The following is a 9,453-nucleotide window of genomic DNA, read 5'->3' on the forward strand; positions in this document are numbered from 1 at the left end:
AATCAAGGGCGATCATTGCTGATATCAAGACCTAAGAGAAATAAACCTCAGTAAGATTAGGCTAAAAGGAAAGCCTCCATTAATGGATAACCATTACTCTAAGCCGGTTTTTATTGTGCAATTATATAAGATTACTTGATTAATCTCTTCAGACTTTTCATCAGAAATACGTTTCGTGGAGAAGTGAATTAAACACAAGCTGTGGTGGGAGTGAGGCATGAGCCAAAACTATGGAGTTGCAACTGCTCAAAGAAAGTGGAGATTGAATGGAAGTATAGCAAGACCTTTTTCATATATAGACTGAGAAAATAAGGTCCGAGGCAATCAATAGAGAGAAATTACATAGAAATATAAGAAACATTAATTATTTTAACCATAGATTTGAATATGATTAATTGAAAATGAAATGCTTCAGGTCCTAACACTTACCATGGACCCATCTTTGGGATGGTTAAAGGTCCCCTGTATACACCGTTACCATATATTTGAACATTGAACTTGTAAAAGCCAAGTAAATAAACTATGTTACTGCACAACCTCTGGATATTATGAACTTGGTAAAATCTTAAAATATCATTCTAACATATAGGTGATCGCAATTCTATTGCAATATGTTGACCAATAGATTAACATATTTTTTTAATAAACTAAATACAATAAAATATCTGGTGCTGTGGTGTAGTCGGTTATCACGTCAGTCTTACACACTGAAGGTCCCCAGTTCGAACCTGGGCAGCACCATTTGAACTTTTTTTTTTAATTTTATATTTTATTTTCATTCACCATTATTTACCTTCCTTTTCTGATCTTTATTTTTTTTTTAATTTTCACTCAATTTTAATTTTCTTTATTTTTTTTCATCTTTGTTCTTTTGGCCTGGATGTCCCTAATCTATCAATTATAGAATGCTATTGGAGATCGTTAACACAGTACTTTAATGATGATGAAGATATATTATGTTCTGAAGCAGAAGAATATCCAAAGTACTCAATTATTTAAGCACAACAAGACCACTTTCCTTTTTTCTTCATATAAAGTCCAGCACGTCAAAATCTACAAATTAAAATTAGATATGGATCCAATTGTAGCTGCTTATCCTTTGGAATTGATGATTAAAACATGTTATAAAAGAATGATGCAGATCACTTGTGTAAATAATTGTCAAGTCTAAATTCTTTATCTATCAGATCTTTTGGGTAAAAGGTACTCAATTATTATGATCTTATGTTTACTTTTATTTTTTATTTTCACTCAATTGTAATTTTCATCAGATTTATTTTTTTATTTCTTTACTTCTCAAATTCAAAAGGTAGCTTGGATGTCCTTAATCCATAGTTTATAAAATATTATTGGGGATCCTCAACCCAGTATTTTAATGACCGTTAAGATATACTATATTCTAAAGCAGAAGAATCCCCAGAGTAGTCATATATGTTCAAGCAAATAAGGCCTCTATTCTTTTTTCTGCAAATAACGTCCAACATGTCAAAATCCACAAATTTAAAATTAGATATGGATCCAACTACAGCTGCTTATCTGTTGAATTGATGATTAAAACTGCTTGTAAAAAAATGATGCACACTTAATTATATAGACTTAGTGCAAGTGGGCATAATCTCCATGGTTTATTAAATTGTATCGAATTATATGTCGCTTGTCTAATACTGGGATTAAGATTGATGGGGTGGATGAACCTTTAGTATCATCCTCTCTATCCATTTTAATCGAACATGCAATCACTATCTTATTTCATGGCATGGAGTTATTTGAGATGCAGGGTTAGCAGTACAATCTAGCTATTTTATGAAATGGAAGGGGAGAGCTGAACATTCAGGATCACAGGGCAAAATTTCAATGGCTAAGGGGAGGGTAAAGGGAGACAATTCTTAAAAAGAAAATAATCAACTCATTTAGTGAAAATTGATATTATAATGGAAGAAAGAAACAGACTAAGAGTCCATTTTATTTGCTTATTTAACTTATATTATATATGGAGGAATAGAAGGCAACAGATCCTCAACATAGAAGTGCAGGAGAGCCAAATCTCAGAATCAAATGAAACAAAAAACCAACTGACAACTTATTTGCCTATGGAGACATGGAAAAGCAAGAAGGACATCTTTTTTCCAGATTTAAACTTCTGGTACTTCATTTTGCACATTCTTAGTTCTTCATTACCATAATAAATCTTCTAGTTATCTCATTTTTGTTTTCTACATGCGGATATCCATCTTTCATTGTGTCAAACAAGGTTTGAAAAAGAAAAAAAAGACATCAATGCTGTTTCATATATCAAAAGTTGCCTTGCAGTGGTCCCACCAATCCCCCTTCTTCCTTCAGTACAAAGCCTTGAGAATGCCGAGGTGGTAAATTTGTGGATCATATTATGCAACAAGAGCTAAGTTATAGTTTTAGAGTATGAAAATTCGTGCAGGCGTGTGTTTAGTCCCACATTGATTATTCGCTTGGTAGGTTTTGAATATTCATATCAAATAGTATCAGAATGGATTCGATCTATAACTTATATGAACTAGGGGATACTATATAGCACGAATCTATTGGGGACGAGGATGTCAAAGCTTAAACGGGAGGGGAGAGAATATGAGGATCCATATGGGCATGTATTTAGTCTCATAGTGGTTATTCACTGGGTAGATCTTAGATATTTATACAAGACTAAGGAATCCAAAAAATAGCTTCCAGCTAGCCAACTCTCGCCAAGTATTCCTAAATAGGATTGCCAATTCACATTACTATTTAATGTTTATAGTGGATCTGGTAAATTACTTATAGATAAAAAAAATGAGAATCATGGTGCATGAGGTACTTATGGTGTTGGTTCAGATAAAGATAAAAAGGTAGCCACAAAATCGTGGATGCTTAAATGAAATCTGTTATTTATCTTAGAAACCATCATTTTTAGAAGAGGTAAAACTACTGATAATGTTAAACTAAGCCTGTCATTTTTCAAAATGAAGAAAACAAATGTAAAATATAAGCATTTAATTCTGCTCAATATAAAATTTCTTGCAGATAATAAATAAAAGAATGGCCGGCAGGGGGTGTTTTCCTTCATCCACAAGTAGAATAAGCAATTATTTCTCAGAAAAAAAAATATAATAAGAAGTACGGTATGATGTACATTGTGAATGTTTCAAACAACCTAAACCGGAAAGAGGAAACATAATTCCTTCTTTCAACATCATGATACCATCATTCTAACTTTGCCTTTTGCAAGTCTATCATCTTTCATATTAATAGCCCAAACTTGTATTTTCCTTTGGTTTCCCTTTAACAAAAAAAAAAAAATCATTACTACTTCAAAAGCCAATAAAAGCTGAAATGTTACACTGCTCGTAGGGGATGCTCTAATAGTTTGTCCTAGTCATCATGCTGAATGAGGATAATGAGTCTGAGAAGTGTTATTCTATATGATTACCATGAACATATTGCATAATTTAAGACTAAATGACATAAAACTATAAAGTTCCATCAAATATTTTCTCAGAAAGAGTTATGCTACACTGCTCGTAGGGGATGCTCTAATAGTTTGTCCTAGTCATCATGCTGAATGAGGATAATGAGTCTAAGAAGTGTTGTTAGATATGATTACCATGAACATATTGCATAATTTAAGACTAAATGACAAAAAACTAAAAGTTTCCATCAAATATTTTCTCAGAAAGAGTTATGTTACACTGCTCGTAGGGGATGCTCTAATAGTTTGTCCTAGTCATCATGCTGAATGAGGATAATGAGTCTAAAAAGTCTTGTTAGATATGATTACCATGAACATATTGCATAATTTAAGACTAAATGACAAAAAACTATAAGTTTCCATCAAATATTTTCTCAGAAAGAGTTATGCTACACTGCTCATAGGGGATGCTCTAATAGTTTGTCCTAGTCGTTATGCTGAATGAGGATAATAAGTCTAAGAAGTCTTGTTAGATATGATTACCACGAACATATTGCATAATTTAAGAATAAATGATATAAAACTATAAGTTTCCATCAAATATTTTCGCAAAAAGAGTTAGCAACAATTAGAAAAACATAAATGTCGCAGACCTATGATCAAGAGATGAGCATTTGCCAATTGCTATCGGTTTAAAGAGCCTGCCTTTATACATAAAATAGATCATTAGAAGGAAAATATAACGGTCAACAAACCAACCAAACCGAGGAAGACCCTTCAAAGAACCATAAGGCAGAAGTGGTTTTATTGTTAATCCCTTCGCAATCACCAACCTAAATGCCGGTCCCTCGCCAAGTAGTATTTTCTAGAGCTATTCATCCATGCGGCAGCTAGAGATTTTTCTTATCACCCCTTCGGATTGACGAGCTGGGAAAACACCACGCTATCACTTTGGCAATCCGAGTCCACACTCACCTCACTTCCACCACCAATGGCCGCTGGGCTGTGGCTCCCGAAGTCACCATCGCTAGTAGCTGACTCTGAGCTACTAGGAGCTTCAGCTGTCACTGGCTTCCCTGTTTCAAAATTCTCCTGCAACTGGAGAGCAAACTCGAGATTCCACAGCACGTCGCCCATAGAAGGATTGTCGACTCCCTGGTCAGACAGACACTTCTCCGCAGTCCCTGCAAACTTCTTCAAGCACTCAGGACCGATCTTCCCTTCGACATTCGGATCGACGATGTTGCCGAGAGCTCCCCTCCTCTGGCAATTCAAGGCCCAGTCTGCAAGACTGACTTGCTCCCTCGGGAGAGTTGGATTCAGTGCTGGCCTTGCGCACAGGACCTCAAAGAGAACCACTGAAGGAGTAGACATCAAACTTTTCAGTCAGTTGCTGCCTCCTGAAGTACTCAGGATCCAAATAACCGAAGCTTCCCTTCACCATTATGCTGACATGGGTCCGATTCATCATCGGGCCGGTCTTCGACAACCCGAAATCTGAAACCGTTGCAACCCATTTCTCATCCAGGAGAATGTTGGTGGTCTTCACATCTCTATGAATTATAGTGTACTTAGCACCAGTGTGAAGGTAATGAAGTCCCCTTGCTGCTCCGATGCAAATTTCCAGCCGCTGCTTCCACGGCAGAGGAGGCTTGCTGCTCTTATATAGATGCTCCCTTAGAGTGCCATGAGCCATGTAATTGTAAACCAAGATCATCTCACCGTTCTCTTCGCAGAAATCAATCAAGGAGACCAGATGCCGGTGCTGGAGCTTCGAAAGCATCTCGATCTCGGTCTGGAACTCGTGGATGCCCTGCTCTGAAGAAGGGTTCGATCTCTTGACAGCCACCTTGATCCCTGAATCCACGGTTCCTCGGTAGACCTTCCCGAAGCCGCGAACTCCAATCACAAGGGACTCATCAAAGTTCCTGGTTGCATGTTTGATCTCAGCAAATGAGAAGTGCCTGCAAAGGTTTGAAGCCAAGGCTGATCCATTACCACTTGCTGTGCTCTTTCCAGACCTGCTCGCCGACGTATGCGAATTCCCTCCATAGACTGGTAGCCATCTTGACCCGCCACTGGACTCTATCCCAACCTCCTCCTTCTTGCGCTGATACACCGCGATGCAGATGACGAAGACTAATCCCACCGCAGCGGCTCCGCCGGCTGCCCCGCCGATCATTTGTGCCTTATCGCTTGATCTGGAGGAAAATCCCTTCTGTTCCGGGTCCAATTCAGCTGCAGTGAGCATCGCAGTGGGGTCAGGATTTGGTTCTGCTAGGTTTCCATTGGTTTCATTCACTTTGAAGACCTCCAAGCCATTCAGGATGGAATCATAGTACTCAGGCTGCGCCGATGCCGAGGGGTGCAAAGCCACCCATAGCTGCTTGTCGCCGGGGTCGTCCGTCATGTACACCGCATAGTCCTTGTACACGGGCACGCGCTTCCCAGAGGTCCATGCAATGATGTCAGCAGAGGCCTCCGCCGTCTGATTGTCGACAAAGATGTCGAACACCCTCTAATTGACCTTGCTCATCCGGAGCTCGCAAAAATGGAGCCTCACCATGTAAGTGAAGTTGCCATCAACTTGGAGGATCCAAGTGAGGTTGTAGTTCATGTTAACTGAGTTGTCCGGGCCAATCGATCTCGCGGTCCGGTAGACATCTGCCGGAGCCATATACTCCGGCGTGCTATCCGAATATCGGATCTTGAGCTTGTCATCAGCCGAGAAGGGGACGCCAAACCCAAAGCCGTAGATGTAGGGGGAGTCATCGTACCAAGTTCGGCTGAGGCCCGAGTCATTGGTCGCCGGAATATACCCCCCCGCCGATTGAGACGATACACAGTCTGCAGTGCCGAGTTTCCAATGTCGGTGGTCTGATCAGAGTATCCGACCATTTTCGCTGGCTGCCTGAAGATTTCAGGCATGGAAATGATCTCGCCGCCATTGACGAAAGCATAGGAGCCATCATGCTTGCCCGACGGCGTGAAGGTGAGGCTTATCGAGCCATCGGAGGACGGCATGATGGAGAATTCCTTAACAAGGTAGGCCTGCGTCAATGCCTTGGTGGCGATGTAGGCGCTGAAGTTGCGGAGGAGGGTGACGCCGCCCGAAGCGGAGACCGCAAAGTAGGAATTCTCAAGGGCGAGGCCGTTGTAGGTGGAGGGATAGAAATGGAGGCGGATCCAATGGCAGGCTGTCTTAGTGACGGAGAATTTGTAGGTGGACTCCGACGTGAAGACCCTCGCCGTCATGTACGGGACCGCCGAGGGGACCGACGGGTCTTGCGAGGCGGCGGTCGCCGCGGCCGAATCCTTCATGGAGACGCCAAACTTGGAGGTGTCGTCTGCCGACCATTTCCGACCGTCTGCATCAGCGGCGTCGGACGACGAGCCGCAGTCTACGAGGAACGAATTGAAAGGGGTGTAGCCCCCTGAGTCGGCGACAGAGGCGATGGTGGCGAGGAGAAGACAGGGGGAGAGGAGGCTGGAATCAAGGTGAATCCTAATATACATGGCCTGGAGAGAAAGATTGGTAATTCTTTTGGCGAACAGGAAAACAGGAGAGAAAGAAGAGTAGAATTGGAAAGAGTCCTCCTGCACGTCTTGGAGAACAAGAGGAGTGGTTTTTTTGGGTATCAATCTGGTGTTATGTAGTTGGGTTAAGCCATGGCTGGAGGGATGGGGAAGAAGGATTGGTGAAGATTAGCAGAAGGAAGAAAGAGAAAAGAGGAAGTTATAGAACATTTTGGTTTTCTTTCCTTAGTTTTTTTGTTGATTTGCTTGATCTTTTTTTCTCTCCTTTTTGGTTGGGAGGAAGGAGGGCTGCATTGACTGAGGAGGCTGGCCGTTAGATGTGGAAGCATGGGAGCAGAAGACGGGCTAAATCGATTATTATTTTCCGGTGCGAAACGCTTCTGGTGGAGAATGAAGAGTTTCACATTTGAAACTCTGGCACAAATGAACAGTAACCGGCACGGTGAAATGCTGGTTACTGTACAAAGAAAACAGAGAGGAAAATAAAAGTGAAATGAGGAAGAAGAATGTATTGATTTCACTATTAACTATTGAGTTGTGATACAGTACTCATAGAGCAGAAATGAAGGTTCCAGAATTAGGTAAATGAGCTGGTAGATCTCAGCTGTATTTGTTACAAGGAACTAATTCAAAACTAATTCTGGTAAACAGTTCATAACAGTTCTGGGAGATAGTTTGAGAGAAGAATGATGTGGCATTCTAATAGAGAAGACGTTATCAGAATTGCTGGATTCGCGCCTTGGTGTGGCTTTAGAAGAGGGCGCGGTTCGTTCCTACGAAAGGTGGTGAGTGTGCCGTGCCTGAGCTGAGGTGTGTTGTGATTGTGAGAAGCCAGTTCGGAATCTAATATGTGACAACCGAACAGCCAAAGAAGGCTCCAAGGTGTTCTGCTGTTGAATGGGGAAAAAAAGATCAGCTCTGGAGTAACTGCCTATATGTATGAAGTGGAGATTATCGTATCAGTTTCAAGTAACTGTTGTAGTATAGGTGTCTGACCTTGTAAGGTAGCACAAGGGATTAATTACTTGAGGCTGTTTCTCAATTGCCTAGGTAATGTTAATGAAATGATTTCTGGATTGCTCACTTCTAACAAACATGTAAAATTTGCGAAAGAAAATTTTTTTAGTTTGTTGGCCAAATATAATACTCAGCTCAATAATATATTCTTCCTTGGTCCTTCTTAACCCAAAGCTTTTATATTATAATAGAGTCTTCCATAATTCCAACTTATGAGTAACTACGCCTATATTTTATATATAGCCGGTTCCAAACCTAGATAAAGAAGGGTCGGGATAGGTTGAATGCCAGTATAAACTTGTAGTTCCATCTTATGAACATAAATCTATTGGCTATGTTTAATCTTCAATCAATCTGGCTTTTCCATAAATGATGGGGATTAGGATTTGTGTTATTTTTTCCGAGAACATATGGCTTGCCGGTCCTATAGATGCTAAGACGATTTCAACTGCCCTGCTAACAATCCTTGAACTTATTTAATTATGATGTGTACTTGCAATAAGTTGAATGCTACAAGTTCAATTATGTTTCTAAGGCAATAATATGAGGGGCTCCTCAATCAGTAGCAAGCATAGAGTATCGAGACACGGCTTAAAATTCTGCGAGGCCTAGCTAGTCTCCTACCATCAATTCACCGGAATATTACCCAAAACTTAAATTTGAAAACATTAAACTTAAAATTCAATTACAATGTCGGTGTGTTTTTGAGGTAAAAGTAGCTTATGAGTCGCACATGTATAAAATATGATTGCATCATATAAAAAAAATAATTACAGACATCTGTAAATTAGCACAAGATGGCACAAACACCTGCCCTTTAGATATGTCGATCACCTTCTGAAATTCTTATATTTGTAAATTATTATTAGGTAGCACAATAGGGTCATATATTTATTTTTATTATGTCGATAACCTTATGCATTTCACCTTTAATTGGACGATCTGCACATTCTCTCCGCACCCAACAAGGCATGCTTGTTGATAAATCTACTAGCAATAGAGAGGATTCTGTTGGTGCATGGTGCACAATCCATGTCAGAGTACTGTGTAGGCTCTCAATTCCTGAACAAATACAAACTCAAAATCTTAGAAAGAATGGATTTTTTTGCCACCTGCTGCATATCAAATTTTGATGCTTCTGACAAAACACATAGGTCAGTCTTGTGGAGCTTTTAAAAAAAATTGTGGATAATGCAAAAAGTCAAATATATATTATTTGACTTCTCACAAAAAGCTTGTACCCCAAAAAAAGATTATTTAACTCATCAAACTCCAACAAGAAGTGTGAAATGAAGATCTCATAAGAAAATGAGCAATGCTACAGGTTAAATCACTCCATCACTCTAGTGCCTTGGCACAATCACTTTGCTTCATTTTCATGACACTAATTAATGCAAATTAAAGGAAGCAATGACAATACATCACACCAGCTAAGCGACTTTTTGAGTAACTCTTCTAAGCTATTGGAGCATTTTTTTTCT

The 9,453-nt window shown here is 39.9% G+C and overlaps 1 non-coding gene and 1 pseudogene across 1 annotated transcript; one reads left to right on the forward strand and one right to left on the reverse strand.

Annotated features, from left to right (window-relative positions):
• The first annotated feature begins 667 nt into the window (after positions 1-667).
• Positions 668-741, forward strand: TRNAV-UAC (transfer RNA valine (anticodon UAC)). The gene has a single exon. It is a non-coding gene; the product is annotated as a tRNA-Val (tRNA).
• A 3,543-nt stretch (positions 742-4,284) lies between these two features.
• LOC120109813 (receptor-like protein kinase ANXUR2 pseudogene) lies at positions 4,285-7,071 on the reverse strand (annotated as a pseudogene).
• Between the last annotated feature and the right edge of the window lie 2,382 nt (positions 7,072-9,453).

The sequence above is a fragment of the Phoenix dactylifera genome, chromosome 8 (assembly GCF_051530095.1).
Source record: "Phoenix dactylifera cultivar Ajwa chromosome 8, Ajwa_hap1_PhDact_Kaust_v1.1, whole genome shotgun sequence".
NCBI classification, from domain to species: Eukaryota; Viridiplantae; Streptophyta; class Magnoliopsida; order Arecales; family Arecaceae; genus Phoenix; species Phoenix dactylifera.